Raw genomic sequence first — 20,523 nt, forward strand, 5'->3', positions numbered from 1 at the left:
AGAGAAGAATTCTTTTACATTATCATTCTCACCATATAAAACACCTGAGGGATAACTTGCCCTATGGGCAATTCCTCAGACTTCAACGGAACAGTTCAACTAAAGAAGCTTATGAGGAAGAAGCACACCATCTGAAATCCAAATTTAAGAGGAGGGGGTACCCCAGAAAATTGATTAAAAAGGTGGCAAAACGTGCCTTTAATAACAATAGGGAAGCCCTCTTGGAAGAAAAACCCAAAAAACCTTTGGACGAAAGAATGGTTTGCGTGAATAAATTTACTCAGCACAGTTTAGCCATTCGAAACATTGTCTCCAAACACTGGAGATTGTTAAGAACAACAAAAGCTAACCCAGAGTTGCCATTGTTTGCCTAAAATCGACATCAATAGGGAACTGTGTGAGCTCAAGTCGGTATTAAGTGCCTTCTGTTCCAGCCATGAGTATCACAAAGCAATGGGGTTTACCCCCAGTGGTAGGGCATTACCCATGTGGTCATTGTTCAGTTTGTAAATTTACTATGAAAAGCAAAGAAGTGAACGTAGGTTTGAGTGTCCATGGACACAGAAGTCCTTTTCCAACTGCAACACGGAATATGTAGTGTACATGATCGTGTGTCCTTGTGGTCTACACTACATTGGTAAGACAAATCGGATAATTAAAATCCGAATAACGGAATATAAAAGTTGTCTAAAGAACAAAGTTCTGCAAGCACCCACGGCCAAGCACTTTATGGACAAAAACCATGGTGCAGAGAATTTTGTGTTGACTGTGTTGTTGGTAGTTACAGGGGACAACCCAAGTGTTAAAAATAAAAGCCTAATTTTTAAGACACAGCGTGATCTCCATGGGCTTAATGATTCTATTGAATGGCATAAGTTGAAATGATATGCTTCAAGTGTTTGATATCTGGTCTTATATTATCGAGTAATGCTAGATAACTGTTTGGAGGATTAGTACGGTTCTTAATCTTGGCGTTGAGAATATATACATTTTGGTCCATGAGGAGGTGTTTCCCTCATGAGGGGAGTCTTCTTAATAGAACTGGGGATTCTGGTTCCGTCCGACATTGTCTAACCTAGTCAGTCGGCCGGCTCATAATAATTAAACATAGCAAGGGGACTGTAGCGTTTTTTTACCTGGACTCTGGAACGTCTTCAAATTGTTGCCAATAAGATGGCGCCTGCAAGTGTCAATGGGGAGGAAATGCGAAATTTAACCACAGTGGACTCGAGAGCGAAGGAAGGACCACCGTAGAAAATTTCCAGAGCACGGAAAAGAATTCCTCAGATCGCGGACCGAATAATACAGTAAAGCTCCCTGGTCTGGTGAGTCGCTTGAGTTTGGTGTGAAGTTTTAGTTCACTGCCCAGGGTTAGAGAGAATGATAACGGTCATGTGATAAACCGGACGACTCGTTTCTAGATGCGGAGAGGTGCCGACTTGGCTTTAGGATCCGGTGACATTTGAGCGAGTAGCCTGGTCCCAGAACATGCATTTAGCGGATCTGCGCGGGATGTGAGGCCCTTAAAAAGTCTTTAGGTAAGCACATTTCGAGTGCCTAAACACTGTGTGGAGAACAGAAAGAGGGGCTAGTTGTCCGTATGTCCCCAATCCTTGACATTAGTAATTGTGCTAATGGAGCCGCGGAATGAAGACTGTATTGATCGTAAAAAAGGCCACATTTGGGTTGTATGTGATAATAATAATGTGAGGTGTGTAATGGCCAACAGGTAGAGCTAAAGGCTAAATTCCATTTAGGAACAGAACTCGAGAGAGATGTGTCGGTGTTAATATGTCTTTTTATCAAATAATGATTGGTTAAGCGAGGCATTCTAAAGAGGTTGGAGTTTTGATGATTAAGAGATAATGGGCTCTTGTGAAGAAGTCTGATATTAAATCTGTGTATTTTTACAGATAACCATTCCAAATTAATCTTGGGAAGGGTCGGAACTGGCAGTACATTTAACTCCAGCGCCTTCTGAAGACTTCACCCACTCACACACGAGGTAAAGAATGTTTTCTGCCCCTCGTGCTAGGCATATTTATACTGTCTTTTTAAAGTAAGCAATGGGCTGATTTTGCCTTTTGTGTTTTTATTGTGTTCACCAACAGTATATCCAAATCTGAAGTGCAGCATCATGGTCACATTCCAGTACAGATGTTCTTAAAAATTAATGTCGAGGTTGAAGTGACGAATTGAGATTTTTCCTTCTGAAGAAAGTTCTATATGCAAGATTAAGAACTGAAACATGTCGAGGCAGTATACTAGTGACTTATTGTACTTTGTTTTTCGCATTGAGATCCGGTTTTGGATCAGTTTCCATCTTTACATGTTCATGTTTATAGAGGGGTGTAGGATACCGAAGTCATTTTGACCTCAGAATTGAATTGTTGCAATTGAGGTTTCTTTGTCACAAGCACTTTGTCTTTTTTATAAATGTTTGATTTTTATGTTTTTTTATGAATAAAATTTGATATATATTTTTTGTAAACCTTGTAGACTTGTGGGTTTTACTTGTTGCTCTATATATTTTTGTTTACATATCCCTCGAATCACAAGGTAGAAAGACTACTTCCCTCAGAAGTGGTTGTCTTCTGGGGGTTTGCCTTTTTCTATATTTTTATCAAACAGTTAAGACAGACACTAGTGATCACAGTTCAAGGGTGTTTATTGAACTTCAATGGGTTGGTTGAAAGCCTATCTAAACCTAAATCTAAGGGTGAGAGAAAGCAACAATCATCAAATAATAATGCAGTCCTAGTCGACACTGTGAAAATAAAAGGGCCTATACTAATAAACATATTGCCAATTCTTACTTCTAAATACAAAATGATGCGAGACAATAGTGTATGCAAAATGATGTGTTCAAGAAATAATATGTCAGGAAGTAGAACAGTTGACTTCCCTTCTCCATGTTTTCAGCACAGGGTGAGGCGGCACGTTCGAGCTTTGCACACACTCTGGCTTTTCTGCCATGAGGATACAGTTCAAAGCATGGGTATCGGCGCCTTCTGCCAAAGCGTATTTTCCAATAACAGTCTCTTACTGCAGAGGTCCTGTCCTAACAAACGAGAACCACAGTTCCTTGCTTATCACAATTTCACATTCACAAGTTCTCGCTTTCAGTGTTCATCGTGGTTCTCCCTCCTTTATGCTCGTACCCCAATTTTTACCAGAATATTCACAATTGGTCTCCCTCGATCGAGCTCGGACCATGGATCTCGCTTGTTCGGGCTCAGAGCCCTTTAAACAATGTTCATAATTGGTCTCACTCGGACCATTTAATCTCACTTTCTATGTTTTCCTCTTGATATCAAAAATCGAATTGGAATGTATAGGTTTTGCTTAAACCGTCGCAGGACCACTTTGATTCACTTCACACAATGTTCTTACTTTCGTTTCTGACACTTCTTGGCTGGATACCTTACAGAGACCTTTGATTGAGCACCCACGTGGTGCCAGACCACTCTGTCACTGGTATCATATTTTTCTCCTTAAATGTTCAAAACATCCATCAGCAATTAATAATAACAATTCTTCATTGAAATTTAGTTCAATCTAGAACTTTACACAAAACACAGAATCAAAAAATCTAAATATAATTACAAATAAACAACCGATAAATAAAGGATAAATCCTATGTAAAACAACTTGCTCATAAAACAATTAGTACATGAAACAGTTCATACAACAGCACCCCAACTTGCTTCAAGTTCATCATGATTTAAACTAAATGTGGATCAAATTATCAATTGAAATCGGAAGTTCATCAAAGTACATAAGTTCGTAAATTCCATAGGATCCATTTAGAAATCTGTAAAATGTATGAAACCTGTAGAGGCCTAAACACCTATTTCTAGTGTGGGGATATAGAACCCCACCTAACAGGTTTTCTTTCTTAATTCTGTCACCCTTCCGCTATGACAATTCCAGCCCAAAGGCTGTGAGAAGTAAAAGATGCCTCAATGCCAAAGCCTATCAGCAATTCCAAACCTATTTCCCAGAAGAATTTCCAGCCAATACTGCAGCTTTTACAAACAAATCTCAGTTGTCCCCAAGCCTATACAGACAAGAGTACTGGCGAGTGAACTGCCTCATTCGGTCAACAGAGGTTTGACGTGTTGGGGAGGAGCTAGCGCCTTCCTGCACCCCTCAAGCGCTTTACAATGAGGCAAGAGTTCTCTAAGCACTATAGCACTGAGAGCTTTTATCATGCAAATATAATCTCACAGAGGCGTGGCCTGTCACTAAATAAAGATAAGTAGTATTTAAAATATAAGGTGCAAATAACCATTAGTTGAAAACCTGTGTAAATGTTGTTCTGTGTAGTTTTAAAATCAAATCTCAAAGCAGGATCTTTGCCAGAAGGACTGCAGCTTGTGCTGAAAATAGACTAAATGCATTGCGTGGGGCCCGGCTAGCTCTAGCAGAAAGCACGAGGTAACTCAGCAGGTGTTCCTGTCCATCACAAATCAATTGAGACTAAAAAAGATTCAGCATGACATACAGAATACTATGGGGAAAATGGGTTTTCTTTTGTAGGAATTACTGGACCAGATGAAATATAAAATAACATTTAATTGAATGAAGAGTTTGGGGAATGGCTGGAAGATGTGTTTATATATGAATGTTTATAACATAGCAAATGATGCTAAGTAAGAGCACAATGTATTCCTGCAGATGCAGCACTATGTTAATGTAGGTTGGTCTAAATGTAAACCTGGCCATGCAACACTGGCGAATACAGCATCCCTTGTATGGCAAGAAGAACAGTTTTGGATGAGCTCTGCCGGTATCCAGTAACCAAGTAAAGAGTATTTAAGCCCCAGGCCCAGTACCAATCTTCAGGACCTGGGAGCCAGCCAAGGAAGACAGAATGCTGGCCAGAATGACGGAGTCCTATGCTATTCCCCAAATCCTCATCTTTGTAAAGATTAAAGTTTATCTCTTGCAAGATAGGCTCATGGCCTTAATTCCCTAGAGGGGTGCATTTACTCTGGTTTCAGCGTGATCAGGGGTACCCCAATGTATTTAAGGGGTACAATTATTGCCTACCTTTCAGTGGTGACCCCTTGACGTGACCTCAGTCTTCCCCCATACTTTGCGAAGCCCCAGGTCAAGGCAGCCACACCCAACTATAGTGGAGGTCCCCTAAATCAAAAAAACATGTGTCTCCTGAGCAGTTTTAGTAGAAGCCATTTTAAAAGAAATACAGTCCGCTCACTGAAGCAAGGCGTGGCTCCAGAAAGACGGGCCATCATGGGACTTTGGAACGGAGGAAACGAGTGAACAACGCCCATGTGAGTATACACTTGCAAGTGATAACAAAATGGGAACATGTATGTGTGGAATTACGGTGATGTGAAAGGTATTATGGTGATGTGGATGTTGTAAGAGGTCAATGGAATAGATGATATGGGACTTGGTGATGTAATATGGCATAGGACTTTTGGTGATGTAGTGTTGGTGATGCAGTATGAAATAGGAGTTTTGGTGATGAGGAATAAGATTGGATTGGATGGGATGGGATGGATTGGATTTCAGGTGATGTGTAAAGGAGTAGATTGGATAAAAAGTGGGTCATGTATTGAAATATTGCGTATTTCAGTTTTTCTACTTTTTATAATGGAAAAGGAACATCAGCATATATTATAAAATACTGAGATTAAAGGGATCCCCAGTTTATAAGGACTCGGAGGTAAGGGATCCTCAGTCATAACAAGTTGAGAAGGTAGTACCACACATTATTCTTCTTATGACGATAAAAGCAAGAAGTGGTAATACAAAAGTAGTGGCTTGGTATAAGGAATGGGCCTGGATGTTAGTCAATTATTTTTTGTATATTTTCTCTTGCTGTCTTTTGTGGTTAAGAAGGAAGGAAGGTGGATGAGTCGCGGTGTGTATGTGTGAAATCAAAGTGGAGAAAGTGTCAAAGAGGGTGGGGAAGAAAATGTGGGTTGATCTGTATTTTTGTGCAAAAAAGCATGCATAACAATAGGGTTTTAAGTTGAGCATTAGGGACGTGCGCAACATTATGGAGGAAGAAACTTCTATAAAATGCATGCATAGGGTTCTGCCACTGTGTTGTAACAGAACAAATAAACAATTTATAGTAGAAACAAAGGAAGGGGGGACGTCCTGCTCCTGGCCAGAGCAAGGCTCCCATAATAGAAACATGCTAGAAAAAATGTCCATCTTTGTAGCCGCAATATATGAGTGGAACAAGTACAAAAAAAGAGAAGAGATTCTAGATATATGTCAATTAGTTGAGGATATCGAAGATCAGGAAGGTGAAAAAGAGATCCAATGTAAGGGGATATACTCTAACACCTAAACCTGCAGTAGGGTATAAAAACCCTATCTATAACCCTCCAGTGTTAGAGTGGGTGTCAACAGGATTAGCAACTAGGAGGGGGGGGACTCGAGAGCTTTTGCACCTCCATATAACCCATCCACAAGCTCTAATATGCCCGTAGCCTTGGTGTACCCAGAGGGTCCACAAGTAGAGCTAGACATCGAGTTCAGAGCATTGCAGCAAAGGTTGGTCAGGTTACAAGAACCTGAAGTAGTATCACCAGAAATAAGGGTACCGGTTCAGAAAACAGGATATTGGAAGTCAGGAGATTTTTTTGTTTAGGTTTAACCCTGGGGCAATAAGAAATGTTTGTGTTGAAAAAGATGATGGGGTGAGGGTATCGATGGTCCTGGAACAAGAAGTAGAAACATGCAAGGGAAAATGAATGGGAAGATCAAGGTGGTAGAAATAATGAAGAGGCAGGGCAAGAAGGAGATCAAGAAGAGGAGGCAGTGAGAAACGCGTCCCTGCCACAAGAGGCAGTGGGGCGGGACAGACCAAGAAATAGACCAGATTTAATCATGGTAGTTCAACATCAGAAGAATACTAAAGGGGTAGAAAACAAAATAGCTACGCTGATGCATCTAATACATAAAGAAGTAGATATAACACAGGACAAAAATTATTTGACTAAAGCTCTCCCCCAGTTTATTGACAGAGCTTATGAATTTGAAAAACAAACCGCATAGGTGGCCTTAGCAGTAGGAGGCTTTAAGCGTTTACTGGTCACCATAGCTGGGGACCAGACTGGGGACATATGGGCAAGGGCTAGAGTAAGTCTTGCAAATAATGAACATGATGGAGCGGCCTTTGATGAGGCAAGGATATGGGCTGCCCTACGAAGGATGTAACCAGATACCGCTGACTTACATTCTTTAATGCAGTGCACAATGGGTGATGATGAGGACCCATTTAGGTTTATTCTTAAGTTACAGGAAATGTGGAGAGTTGAGACAGCACCATTTTTCTATTTGATTGTAAAGAGGGGACTACCAAAAGAGGTCCAGAAGGCACTAGATAAAATTGTGGGAATTTATGCCAAAGGGTGGGCAGAAATGCAAGTTATAATCCACAATTATAAGCAAATCAAGGAGCGGGACAGGGAGACGGCACAAAAGCGGCAAACTGATGAGGCAAAACTAGGAAAAGAAACTAAGGTGGTCATTCAAGCACCCGTGTAGGCACCAGCTCAGGGGGAAAGGACAGGAGATACTCAACAAATTGGGAATGCCACAACTGCGGCACTATGTGGTGAAGGAGGACGGGGACAATGGGGTGGGTGGGACAGTACCCCAACCACAGTGGCAGTATGAAGGAACAACAATGGGAAAAGAAGGATTTCGAAGAGCAGGAGACTTTGGGGGAAGGGTAAGGGCCCCGTGGAGCAGGATTGAGAACATCACAGTGCTGGTATTGCGGAAAATCAGGGCATTTCGCAAGGGAATGAAGGAACAGGCCTGGGATGAGATTCAATTATGGGCCATCACCTCAGGGCATTGATTCCAAGGGCCTCAAGGAAGAAGACAACAATTTGGGCGAGGGGGCCACAATCAGTCCCCTTATGGGGCAGACAGGCACGGGCAACAACTACAGCAGGGTGAGGGAACACAGTTTAACAGGATGGCAGGGGGAACAGGCACCCCATTCCAAGGAGTTGCAATGATGGGACGGCCCTTTTTCATTCCCAGGCCAAATACATATTCTGATTAGGACAGCCCACAGAAAGCACTCGCATTTCCAATTCTATTGATAACCGCAAACCCTGAAGAGTAGCCCTTGGTGGAGGTGGAAATAGGAAACGGGCAATTTATATTTATGGTTGATTAAGGTGCAACTAAATCATACATCATGGAGGGGAACTTTATTATCGGGTAAAACTCTTTACATGCAGGGATTCTCTGGGGCTATTTCTACAGTTCCATACACAGAGGAGCTGAATATAGAAGTCGGAGGGGAGGTAGTACGATTCCCCCTTGTTATATTCAGAGAGTTCCCATGTGAACTTGTTGGGAAGGGTTCTGCTCAGTGCAATAAATATAATTGTATTATTCACAGATCAAGTGGTAGTGTTTTCCACTCCAGGGATGTGTATAACTCAAGCAATGGTAATAATTGATGCAATAGCAAGGGAGTCAGTAGTACATGGGGTTCCTGTGGTCCCAGATATATTTTTTGTTATGGCATTGAAGGTATTAGTAAATCCAGTGCCTCAAATTTTGACAAAGTGTTGGCAAGTACCTACAGATTTTATTTTCCGACCCATGGTGCCACCCGAGATGGTGGCAGGGACAATATTGTCATTAGATCTATAAGGACTAATCGTATCAGACAAAAGAGTAGTCCTGATTGGAACAACCAGGACGGGTGCGAGCGGCATATAGACCCAACAGTGTAATTAAAGCAAATGACTGAGGAGGCGTTATTTGAGGACAGTGAACAAAATGGGGAGATTATTTTGGGAATCTCCATCCCCTATGATATCATGGTGCAGTATACGGAGGTACAGTGCCCCCTGATGGCAGTGGTAACTCAGATGTTTTATTTTTTTTAGGAGGACATGCGATATGTGCCAACACAATTATGGACTGTTAATCTATATGATGTTGGGTTACTGAGAGATGTGACCCCAGTAAAAGATTACATTGAAGCAAGTTGTTCAGCACAAATCATCCAGTATGTGGATGTTCGGTTGGGATGTAGTGAATATAAACATCAGTGCATGAGGGGTTCTTTTGCCTTATTGTAATTGCTGGCTCACAAAGGGTACAAGGCAGATCCAAAGAAGCTACAATACTGCCAACAAGAGGAACTGTACTTGGAACAACTCATTTAATGTAATGGGGGGACAAAATATTCTCAGATATGGTGGCAGCAGTACGCAGCACCGCCCCTAGGCCCAGTACTGTGAAGGAAATGTAGCAGTTTTTTGGGTTTATGTAATTATTTTAGGGCATGGATCCTAGACTATGCAGTCTACACAAGGCCACTGTTACAAAGTCTCAGGGAAGGACAGAGGACTTAAAGTACATTTGAATGGACTGACAAAATGACTAGACAATTTGAGCACTTAAGCTATTTGCACGGCCCCTGTTTTAGCAACCCCGGATTATATGCATGAGTTTTATTTATTTTCCCACTCCGATGAATGGCTCATGCATTGACGGAAGGAGACATATTATATGTTGATAGGTCATAAATAATTGACCAGGGGATGTGATGGAAACGCACAGGGGCAGTAGTGGGACACAGTAAAGGGGTTGGGGGGAGAAATAGTGACGACCTCTGCAGAAAGCAAGAACATAGTTCCATGCACAGCATTGCCCATATTACACCTGGACCATTTATTATCTGGGGAACTGATCAGCCCCAGGTTTAAAGGTCCATATGCAGTGGTATTTTGTACTCCTTTCGCCATCTGTATGAAAGAGTTGGATATTGGGTGTATCTCTCGTATGTCCTAAGAACACCTGAGACAAGGCAACGTTTAGTAAGGCCATAGCCAAAGAAGAGTCTTTTGATGATCTATGCCAAGGTGGTGTGCAGTGGCACACGCCTGCTTTTTTTTTTTCTTTTTTCATTTTTTCTTGTTTTTTCTTTTGTCAACTTTATTTGATTTTTCATTTTCTTGTGGTTTTTTTGGGAAGGTCCAGGATCCGGGCGGCCAAGGTGGAAAAAGGGTCGCTCTCCCTTTCTCTCCCTTTCCCTTTCTCTCCCTTTCCCTTTCTCTCCCTTTCTCTCCTTCTCTTTTTTCTTTCTTTCTCTCTCTCTCGATAACCTTTTATTCTCCTCTCCAGGAATAAGGAAAGATGGCTGACCGACCTCTCTTTTATGTAGGGATTAGATTAAGACCAATGTAATTTGTTCTAGTAACTATGTATTATATAAATTACTATGTTTTGTATGTATGTGGTTGTGGTTGTTGGAGTGGATGAAGGGATGTTTGTTAGATGGGGTGGCCATATAAAGGGGGGTGGACAGTTGGAAAATAATGTTAGTATAAATATATGTATGAAACAAAAACACAATCACAAAATGTCTCGCTTATGAAACGGGAAGTATGAATGACGTATGATGTACATGAGGGGTTGCGCTTTGATACTATTTCTGATGTCCAGAATGAAGAAACATTGAATAGCTGGTACTCTGATATGCACATTGTAGGAAAGAATATAATCAAAGAAAGCTGTTACGTGCGTGCACTTATCCTCACACATCCGGGCCTTCTTAGGTTTTAGTTCCACATCCAGTCCCAATTGAGGCACAATGCTTGGTACGTCTTGCACTATAAGGGATAAAGGGCACATTCCAGGCACGCAGTGTGCAGTTGAGGAGCATTGATCTATACCCAGCATTATGTAATGGTAACCCAAAATACCGCCAGTGTCTACAAGGACCATATTTCTCCTTGGGAGGTTACTCAAATAAATGACAATGACAAATTGCAGGGCACCACAGTGATGTGCCTGGCAGATGGGCTGATCGAGTACAGCGGAAATGCAATATCCAAGTAGAGACTATGTGTGCGCAAATACGGTCCTAACACATCACAAGGCTGACACGAGTTGCAACACCGAAGAAGCCAGTGCGAATAGAGCCAAAAAGTTTAACTTTATTTTAGCAACGAAGGAACAGTTCCTGGTGGCGCAAACAGTGCAACCACACTCTTGTGATCCCTGGTATGACAAAAGATACAGCAGCGGTGATGGATTACTACTGGGTTTGTGGCCGACAAGCCTACCTGCAACTCCTACCATCTTGGAGGGGCAAGTGTTCACTGGCCACCTTGCACTCAATGCTACTAGTAATCCTGGAAGAACACCTGAAGGGAGAAGAAATGCCAACAGCCACTCTAGCACCTAAAGAAGCCGGAAGAAGCTTGCTGATCACACAAGAATTTGGTATGCTGCCAGAAAAAGGACAATTTCAATGGCGGGGAAGAAAGAAGAGCTCAAACTGTCTAAAAATTCTGTTCCACACTGCTCAGAGGAATACCTGATGAGTATCAGCTTTTTAGGTCAGCAGAGACTTTCTTTTTCATCTTTTTGGCTCCTGGGGTACAAGCAGCTGCTGCACTTTTTTACCCCCATAGGATGCTGAGAATGGGTCACTATCCCACGTCAATGAGGCGGTGCACAGTCTAGGTGTTCAAATGAAGAAACAGAACACAGATTGGCTATCGCTTGCCTTTGATTGAGTCTCGTCATGGGTGGAGGTAGCAGTAAAAATACTGGTTCCTGTGATCGTGTTCTTCTTGGTTCTCTTCTGCACGTGCCAATGGGGTCTCCGATGATGTATTTCGATAGTCCCTAATACTGCAAAGATGATGGTATCAATTAGGGGATCTAAAACACCTTGTCCTACAATAAACAGCAAAACTCAAACTAATATTTCTGGGGTTGTAGATATGTCGGGTGGGGATGAGTTTGTTACTGTAGAAGTAACGAAAGTGGGGTATGTTGGGGAGGAGCTAGCGCTTTGGCTTGCGCCTTCCTGTGGCCCTCAAGCGCTTTACAATGAGGCAATACTTCTCCAAGCACTATAGCACTGAGAGCTTTTTTCATGCAAAAATAATCCTGCGAAGGCATGGCCAGCCACTAAATAAAGGTAGGTAGTATTTAAAATAAAAGGTGCAAATAACCATTAGTTGAAAACGCGTGTAAATGTTATTCTGTGTAGTTTTAAAATCAAATCTCAAATCGGGCTCTCTGCCAGAAGGAATGTAGCTTGTGCTAAAAATAGACTACATGCACTGCCTAGGGCCCGGCTAGCTCTAGCAGAAAGCACGAGGTAACTCAGCAGCTGTTCCTGTCCATCACAAGCCAATTGAGACTAAAAAAGATTCAGCACAACATACAGAATACTATGGGGAAAACAGGATTTTTTTGTAGAAATTACTGGACCAGATAAAATATAATTTAATTGAATGAAGAGTTGAGAGAATGGCGGGAAGATGTGTTTATGTGTGAATGTTTATCACAGCAAATGATGCTAAGTAAGAGCACAATGGATTCCTGCAGATGCAGCACTATGTTAAAGTAGGTTGGTCTACTATGGCAAGAAGAACCGTTTTGGGTGAGCTCTGCCAGTATCCAGTAACCAAGTCAAGAATATTTAAGCCTCAGGCCCAGCACCAATTTTCAGGAGTTGGGAGCCAGCCAAGTAAGATCGAATGCTGGCCAGAATGGCAGAGTCCTCTGCTATTCCCCAAATCCTCATCTTTATAAAGATTAAAGTTTGTTATCTCTTGCAAGATGGACTCATGGCCTTAATTCCCTAAAGGGGTGTATTTACGCAGGTTTGAGCGTGATCAGGGGGTACCCCAGTGTGTTAGGGAAAATTCTCATTCAATGGCTAATTTCCCTTACCTAGTGAGTCCCTCAGCAGCGTTGCTGGATTTCTGGAGTTCATTTTTTCCTCCTGGTAAGAGTGTGAGCTTTTCCCCCCACTCTAACCTGTGTATTTTGACTGTTTTTGTGATTGTGGACTCTGGAGTACACCACTTCAGTAGCCCCCACACCACTTCAGTAGCCCCCCTCTTTGTGTGTTACACAGTACCTTCAGTGCAGTGACACAGGGTTGTCTCTTAGACTTCCCACCAACTCCATTTTCTGGGGATGACTACTGTCCTCCAGAAAAGGGTACATTTGCCATTAACTTTACATAGTCACTTGTAACCACGGATCCAGTACCCCACCACCCCCATCTTATATGGAGTATTGGAAAGGGTTAATTCTTAGCCCTTTTTTTCTGTGCCGCTTGGAGCATTGTTTTGCTCCCTTAACATTAAGGCTTGGCTGGTGGCAGTGGTACCTACCCTAATTTCCCTACCGCAGTTATATTATATAACGTGGTAACGTTTTAGGTTATTTTAGTAGCCTCGAACTTTAAACCTGCTTGCCCAAATACTTTTTATTTCGGCTCCGGTTGGGTTTAATCGCCATTTCTTTTTGTTAACTTCCTTCTTGGGTCTTTCTTTGCGTGGCAAACCAGGTTTTCCTCCTTTGTTCGCCGACCTTTGGCGGGCTTCTGACCAGAAGCCCTCCTTTGGTGTCTGGGTGTCTAGGTGGGCTGAATGTGAGGGAGACCCAAGTCGCACTTTGTGTTGATTGGCTGAGGTGGTCGTCCGGGTTGGACATCCCCCCCCCTGCTGAGTGATTGACAGCTAGGCTGTGTGAATGGGGGATTTTGGCATAAAAGGCAGGACTCTTGGGCTAGAAGGCAGAGTCACCACTGGAACTGCAAAGAACAGAAGAGAAGCGGAGAAGAAGACGGCTGCTGCAACCCCAGATCCCGGTGAAGCCCTGCTGCAGTCCTGAGCTATCTACCCTTCAACGACAAGAGAAGATCCAGTCCGGAGTCTTCTTCCCTTGAGTCTGGTGGGATCAACCAGCTCACCCTTTCTTCACTCAGAGAATCCTTTCCTGGGTGGAAATCACTGCTGTGCTGTAGTGGTCCGGATAGCTATCAAAATAACCCTCTCCTGATTTAAAGGAGCACACCTTTTATTCGTTATTGTCTTTTTCGCTGCTGCTGGCCTCATCCCTGGGTAGTGCAGATCGCTCCAGACATCCTCCTTGTCCCCACCACTGAAGCCGCAGGAACCGTGAGTCTGCAGGAACTACCGGGAACAACTGCTGTGGCACCAGCTTTTCTCCAACGGAATAATGTACTGTGCACATTTGGTTGTTCTCTCCGACTGACCATCCAGAATCGGGGTGAACCCTTTTCCTCCACGAAGATTTATACTTTCTTCCCTCCCTCTTATTACTTTTCTTTCCATCTGACAATATCTAAGTACTCTTGGCATCTCGAATCTCTAACTGTTCAACGTGTGATCCTCAGCAACTGAGCATCTGCTCCAGTGACACTGGCACAGGCCTATTGACTTTAATCGGCATCTTTGAACGAGTCCTACGATTCCCTTGCCTAAACAAAAGTATTGCCTGTGGTTTTATCCATTTTTCCCTTGTTTGAAATTCTAAAGTGCAAAGCGTGTTTTAACTTCGTGAGCATTTCTATTCACGGGTACGCGTTGGCATCGCAACACCGGTCTGTCAAAACCTAATGTACTTACCTTGAATTGCTCGAACAAGTAGAAGTGTTTGTGTGTGGTGTATTTTTACGTGTAGTTTTGAATATATAGAAGTGAAGTGGTTTACGAACAGAGGGTTTAAAAATAAATGTACTTATATTTTTTACCTGAAACCTTGAGTTAGTGTTTTCTTGAGTCACAGTAATTGTGGTCATTTGTGTAATCTCTACTACTGCTCATTTACTCTGAGATAAGTCTGGCTGCTCCGCTACTGCTACCACTTTAACAGTGTAGTACAGGCTTGTACCATAGGTGAACTTGTATTACCACTTGTGGTCTTAATTGTGTGTAGTGGTCCCTAAGGGCACTGCACAGGATTCTGCCTAACACAATGTATTTAAGGGGTACAAGTATGGCTTTTCACATGCAACCATATGCGATATAAGGCAATTTGTGCAGCAGTAGTATCAGCATTCAAGCAGTAATCCCAAAAAGAATCTGCTAAAATTCCCTCCTAGCTATGTACCAAACCACCCAGATTGCACATGTACAGAGGCCCCAGTTTAATACTCTGTGTGAGCACATGCCTAGCGGATTCCAGATTTTCTTTTCATCTGCATATATGCCAGTACCTGGTCTCAACAGCTTGGCCCGATCGAGGTCCTGTAACAGACCGAACCAGCAATTGGTTTGTGCGCAGCCTCAGCAAGAAATGTTTTATAGTCTGATAGAGGCATAAAAGCAGGTAAGGTTGAGTTTTCCTATAATGATGTGCCACATGCGAGACTGCTTTATGCCTCTTTAATTTTGAGAGATGGTTGTAATTCCCGCACCAATCCCTCTTGTTAAACTTTCTCTCTAAACATTTGTCAAGTGAATTTAGGGCATATTTTTACTAAAGTCAGGAGTCCAGCTTATCTCCATGAAGTGTCTCATTTAGGGTCTTAAAGTTGGAACCCCTGAATACCCTTTCCGCATCGAAGTTCTGACCCAGGGCTGCTAATAGTTTACATACGGCACCAGATTGTGATTTTAGGTAAGAGCACCTTGTGGCCCGGAGTGCCATACCAATTAGAGAAGTTAAACGCATTTCAAGGCGCAGATATTCCATTGAGCAAGATGGTCCTAAGCCCAATGTCTAGCGACAGAAGTGTCCCTTTAGCCAAGAAAAGTTCCTCAAGGCCATACAGCATAGAGGGAACAAAACATTTCCTGAACAGCATGATAATCCCAGATATAGAGAATCCTGCTTGACCTCTGGCTAACTTGCACACCTGGAGGGTCAGATGTTTCGCTCGTCTAATTTCGGTGTTGATTAGGTGGCTATAATCGGCTCGGGCATTAGTCTCTAAGCCCAAGTAGGAGTAGGACGGAGCATAGTCGATAGTACCGATTAAAGTATCCATCCTGGTCCTATTGACTTTATTCCTAGTGACAAGCATTACTGTTTTTCTCCAGATTGATAGTCAGGCCTTGTTGGTGGGCATAGTTAGACAACTCATTGAGCATGTTCTTCATGCCTTTGTAGGTCTGATCGAATCAGCATACAGCATACCCACCACCGGCAGATCTCATATCCTGGAGGGGGCTGAAGAGGAAGTACCAAGTGTCATACACACTCCAAACACCCCCTTCGTAGTACCCGGTACTTTCACGCCAAAGTAAAAGAACAAATAAACCAGCAAAGAGCAGCGGTTGGGCTCTGCCCAGTGCCTATTAGAGTAACCGCACCTATTGAAGTACCAACACCTAAGAAAACCTGGACAGTAAGGTACCCATTGAGAAAAGCAGATCTACAGTCAAGACAAAATGATGGTTGTCAGAATGGAATACCCGAAAAAGCCAAGAAAATAATAAAGGAAGATGAATGGTGACATCATAAGACATCGGACTGACACACACATAGATGATGTAAGACAAGAGAATGCTGATGGAAAAAAGAAGTCAAAAGGAGATGCTATGGATAAATTACATCTTAGACCCAAGATAAAGAAACTTATGCCATATACACGATGAAGATATTCAGTTAGTTTAAGCATGTACAGATGCAAGAAATCGCAAGAAGCAAAGAAATCGTGAAGCTTGTATGTATGCATGCATGTGTGTGTGTGTGTGTGTGTGTGTGTGTGTGTGTGTATATATATATATATATATATATATATATATATATATCCTCAAAAGCACTTTATACAGGAGAATATAGAGAATTAAACAAAGGTTATTAAATGTCTCAAGAGGAGAGTGTCGCAGCAAGCAAATCAAGAATTAAGACGGAGCGAAACTCAGCTGACGGTAACCATGCCAAGAAGCCAAGGTTGTATCTGGTTGGAAAAGGCCGACAGTGGATACAATTAAGGAGAAATGAACAGAGTATCATGTTAAGGGAAATTAGCCTTTGCAAACAAACGGGGGAGAAGGGCAGCTATGTATAAATTGTACAACATTGGGGCTGCTACGCACCCTTGTTTAACTCCCATATTTATGGGTATGGGGTCAGTGACCCTCTTTTGACCCCCCCCCCCCCCTCTCATTGTCCAATCTTACTCTGGTATGGTTATAACTGTGCAGGAGAGTCTGTATGTGTACAAGCCAGTATAGGCACTTCAGATCCCTAAAATTAGTCCAGAGTATATCCCTGTTAACCCGGTCAAAAGCACTGCTGAAGTCCATGAAGGCGATTTACAATGGTACATCCCTTCCACACTGAGTAGTCTGGATAAGCTGATCCACAACTGTAATATTGTGGGAAGTGCCAGAGACAGGCCGAAAACCAGTCTGCAAGATTGAGGACGTTCTTATTAGATGCCCGGATTAGCAGTTTCTTTAGTACCACAGATGCAAAATAAATTCCGGTCACATCCAACATGGACAGCAGTTGGTAGTTATTTGTCCAGTCCCCCTTCTTTTATAAACCTGAATAAGCACCGACTGCTTCCATGTGGCGGGTATCATAAATTCTCTACAGACTCGAGAGAATAAGATCAACAAGACCTGGGAGCAGTCGGCAGCGGGATCTTTCTTCAACACTGTATTAGTCCAACCGTTCGGGCCTAGCGCATTAGAAGACTTAAGCTTCAAGATGACATCTGTCAAAATCCTACGACTCATGGGCAGAGGCCACGGTCCATAAGAGTGGGCCATTGGAGTAGATGTTTTGTTGTTAAAGAATTTAGCAGTCACATGTGCAACCCATTCAGCACCAGATATGGGGTTTAAGATCTTGGTCAACCGGTCACCCCTGACAGTCACCAAGATCTTCCATATTTTACGACTGTCTCAAGTTGTCATCACCTGGACAAAGCACTGCCAGGCAAACCTCAGTTCTGACAGCTGATAATGTTTTAACCAGGTGCAGAATTTTACCCTTACAGGTTTAATTGCCAGGTGCACCAGGGATGCAGAGCCCTGGCGCTGGCTATACACCATAAGAGCTCTAATCTTCCTTCGCTTACTATCTCAGATATATATTTATATCGAAGGGTTGATCAACCCCACTTTTACCAGCCAAGCTGCCGATGGAATGGCTTAGCCTATGGGTCCAAGATTCGATGGGATCTGGGTCTTTACCACTGAGGCTACTCCAATCAACAGACCCCAAGGGGAAAGCTGAGGCACACATCCTATCGATTTTATTCTGGATGCAACAAATTCCGGTTCCCTGCGTGATTAGGTATCACGTCCCCACACATGCAGGTCTCTGTGGTATCGGCAGATGACTTGGCCAGCAAGAGAGTTGCATGGTTGTTGTAGTCATTAGGGGTCCCTTTTAGACACGCTACACGTTCCAGCAAACAGTCCCTGCCAGCAATGTAGTTCAAGGTGGCCTCTTTAGAGTCTGCTGACCAGGTTGCACAACCGGGCTGGTCCCCAGTAGTGCAACCATTTAGTAGAGTCAGATTTCATTATTTTAGGAAGTCCAACCACTGCCTTCCCCTGTCATTAAATTTTTGGTTCGTCATGATGCAGTGTTCAAATACATTTTCATACACCCTGCTCCCATCTTTGTCTACGCATTTAGCGTTCCAGTCTCCATTAAGAACCACTGGGTTGCTAGTCGAAGCGTTACACCAAGATGATCGTATCAAATCCAAGTCATCAAACATGGCCTCTGAGGGTACAGATATCAGGTGGATCATAGATGTTTACTGCCAGCATGCTCGGCCGTGCCCCCACCCTCTCTTGGACAGATTCTTCCACTAGGATGGTGAGGGGCACTACACATGTTCGATTCACCTTAGTAATAGAATTACCTAATGGTAATAAATATTGTACATTTAGCAACATAACCGTAATTTCTGGTGCAGCAGGGTGTAGTGTCAAGTCCTCCAGAGACTAAATAACAAACCTACAATCATACCAAACCCGTTGTTGCCAACAGGTAACCCTGTATGCACTCTAAAGGGAGCAATGTCCAGTGAGATTGGTCGGTGACGGTGAGTGGTTCCCGCTACGTGAGCTCCACTCAACACACCATTGAATTTATGTACATAAAGGAGACAACCGTAATGCAGTTCAGAAAATTCACTCGAAAGTTCAAAATTTGAAATTTAATGTTGTCTGGGTGAGTTACCCACCCTAAGTCAACATTACCAATTAGAAACAAAGATATTCAAAACAGTGGTAGCTAATAATCAAAACAAAAACGTTTTGTACAAATCCAGAGGTGACCTATAACAATTCATCTCAATTTAACATCTCACCAATGTTCTCTCTTGTGTTGATACAATCTGCCTGCATGTAATCAAAAATACATAATGTGTTTCAACATTGATTCAATTTCCAGAAGCCAAATTTAACGTAAGGTAAATTAACCAAAAAGCTCAAATGTTGAAAAGACAACAACAATTACCAACACGTTTCGGATTACAGATCCATCCTCTGGGCTTTTAAGCTTAATGTTCCAATCTTTTTCTTATTAAAATAAATACATATTCGGCCATATACCTAAAAGAAAAGGTCAACTAGTTTAGTGTAGTGGTTAACCATGTACATACAACCTACAACATGTCACCTACAGAAGTACACTGACCTTCAGTTTCTTACTGTGTTGTTCAGTGATGTATCTACCCTGTACAATAAGGAGAAAGTGTAAGTGATCACTATTCATGCTAAATATGGAAGATCTGTTACAGATAATCGGAAACAAACATAATCCCAAATCGCCCGGCTCACTGTGCCGAACTGTCCAGGGTGGGGCCATGGTTGACGGTTCAGCTGGGGTGTAGCTTGGAGCACTCAGATCAACCACTGAGGGGTAAATAACAGTGGGCCACCTTTGGGTGCTAGATCTATAACCATAGGTCCAGAGGGTCGAATGGGCATCTCTGTCCCGAGATGCACAAGAATCGAGACCTGAGTTGCTGATGGGTGTGAAACCACATGTGGTCTGTAAAACGTGGTCTTGACACGTGGTAAATTCAGCCATGTGCCAGTGAGGGCAGAAATGTCTGGGAGCTAACGAGACCAGAGTGACTAAGGAGTAAATAACCCTGTGTGGTCTGGGGGATGCGTAGTAGCCACTGCGCAAACTAAGCCACTTCCACAGATACTGCCACAGCCAGTATGTTACCACCCGGTGGGCTCAGATATATTATTCTTGGATTGAGATTATTTTTAGCTCCAATCAAAAGGCTGCCGTCTGGTTACCCACGGGCTCCTTTATGGCTGGTGTTTGGAATATTAAATAACATCTGTCTGTTTTTGAAAGTTACCCAGTTCTCCTGCAGTACAAAGATTTCACATGCTGTAAGGAGGTCCCGAGACCCGCCCTGGTTAAGCCAGTGATTGAAACCCCTAGTGTTCCAGTTTAACATGTTGTTGTTTCACTGGGTCATGGGTCAATCCCTTTTGGGTAATCATTCGTTGGAGCGATTCCCATCCTTGGGTGTCATCAAACTTTGCAGCCACTTGGGAGATGTTTCGTGTAGTTGGTGATTTTACACCAGCCCCTGTACACTTGCACTCGGTACAGTGCAAAGACCTCTCTTCTGTAATCAATGCAATGTCCAGTAGAAAGCCCAATTGGACCAAGGATGTCTGATGCAGCCGAATAAGTGCTGCAGTCTTCGGCAGACAGCAGTGGATCTGAGTAATTTTCCGGTGCTGATATCGGAGAGGTTCAACAAAATCAAAGTCC

General features: G+C 42.9%; 1 protein-coding gene across 2 annotated transcripts in view; it reads left to right on the forward strand.

Moving 5' to 3' along the window:
* The window catches only part of MPV17L2 (MPV17 mitochondrial inner membrane protein like 2), a 100,699-nt gene that overhangs the window by 72,730 nt on the left and 7,446 nt on the right, over positions 1 to 20,523 (forward strand). The window contains exon 6 of one of the 2 annotated variants that reach the window (XR_011303899.1): positions 1,914 to 2,005. The exons of the other annotated variant lie outside the window; for it this stretch is intronic. The gene's annotated coding sequence lies outside the window, so the exon portion shown is untranslated. The remainder of the gene's footprint in view (positions 1 to 1,913; positions 2,006 to 20,523) is intronic. 2 annotated transcript variants of the gene reach the window in all.

Source organism: Ambystoma mexicanum, chromosome 1p (assembly GCF_040938575.1).
Source record: "Ambystoma mexicanum isolate Mex_15411 chromosome 1p, UKY_AmexF1_1, whole genome shotgun sequence".
NCBI lineage: Eukaryota > Metazoa > Chordata > Amphibia > Caudata > Ambystomatidae > Ambystoma > Ambystoma mexicanum.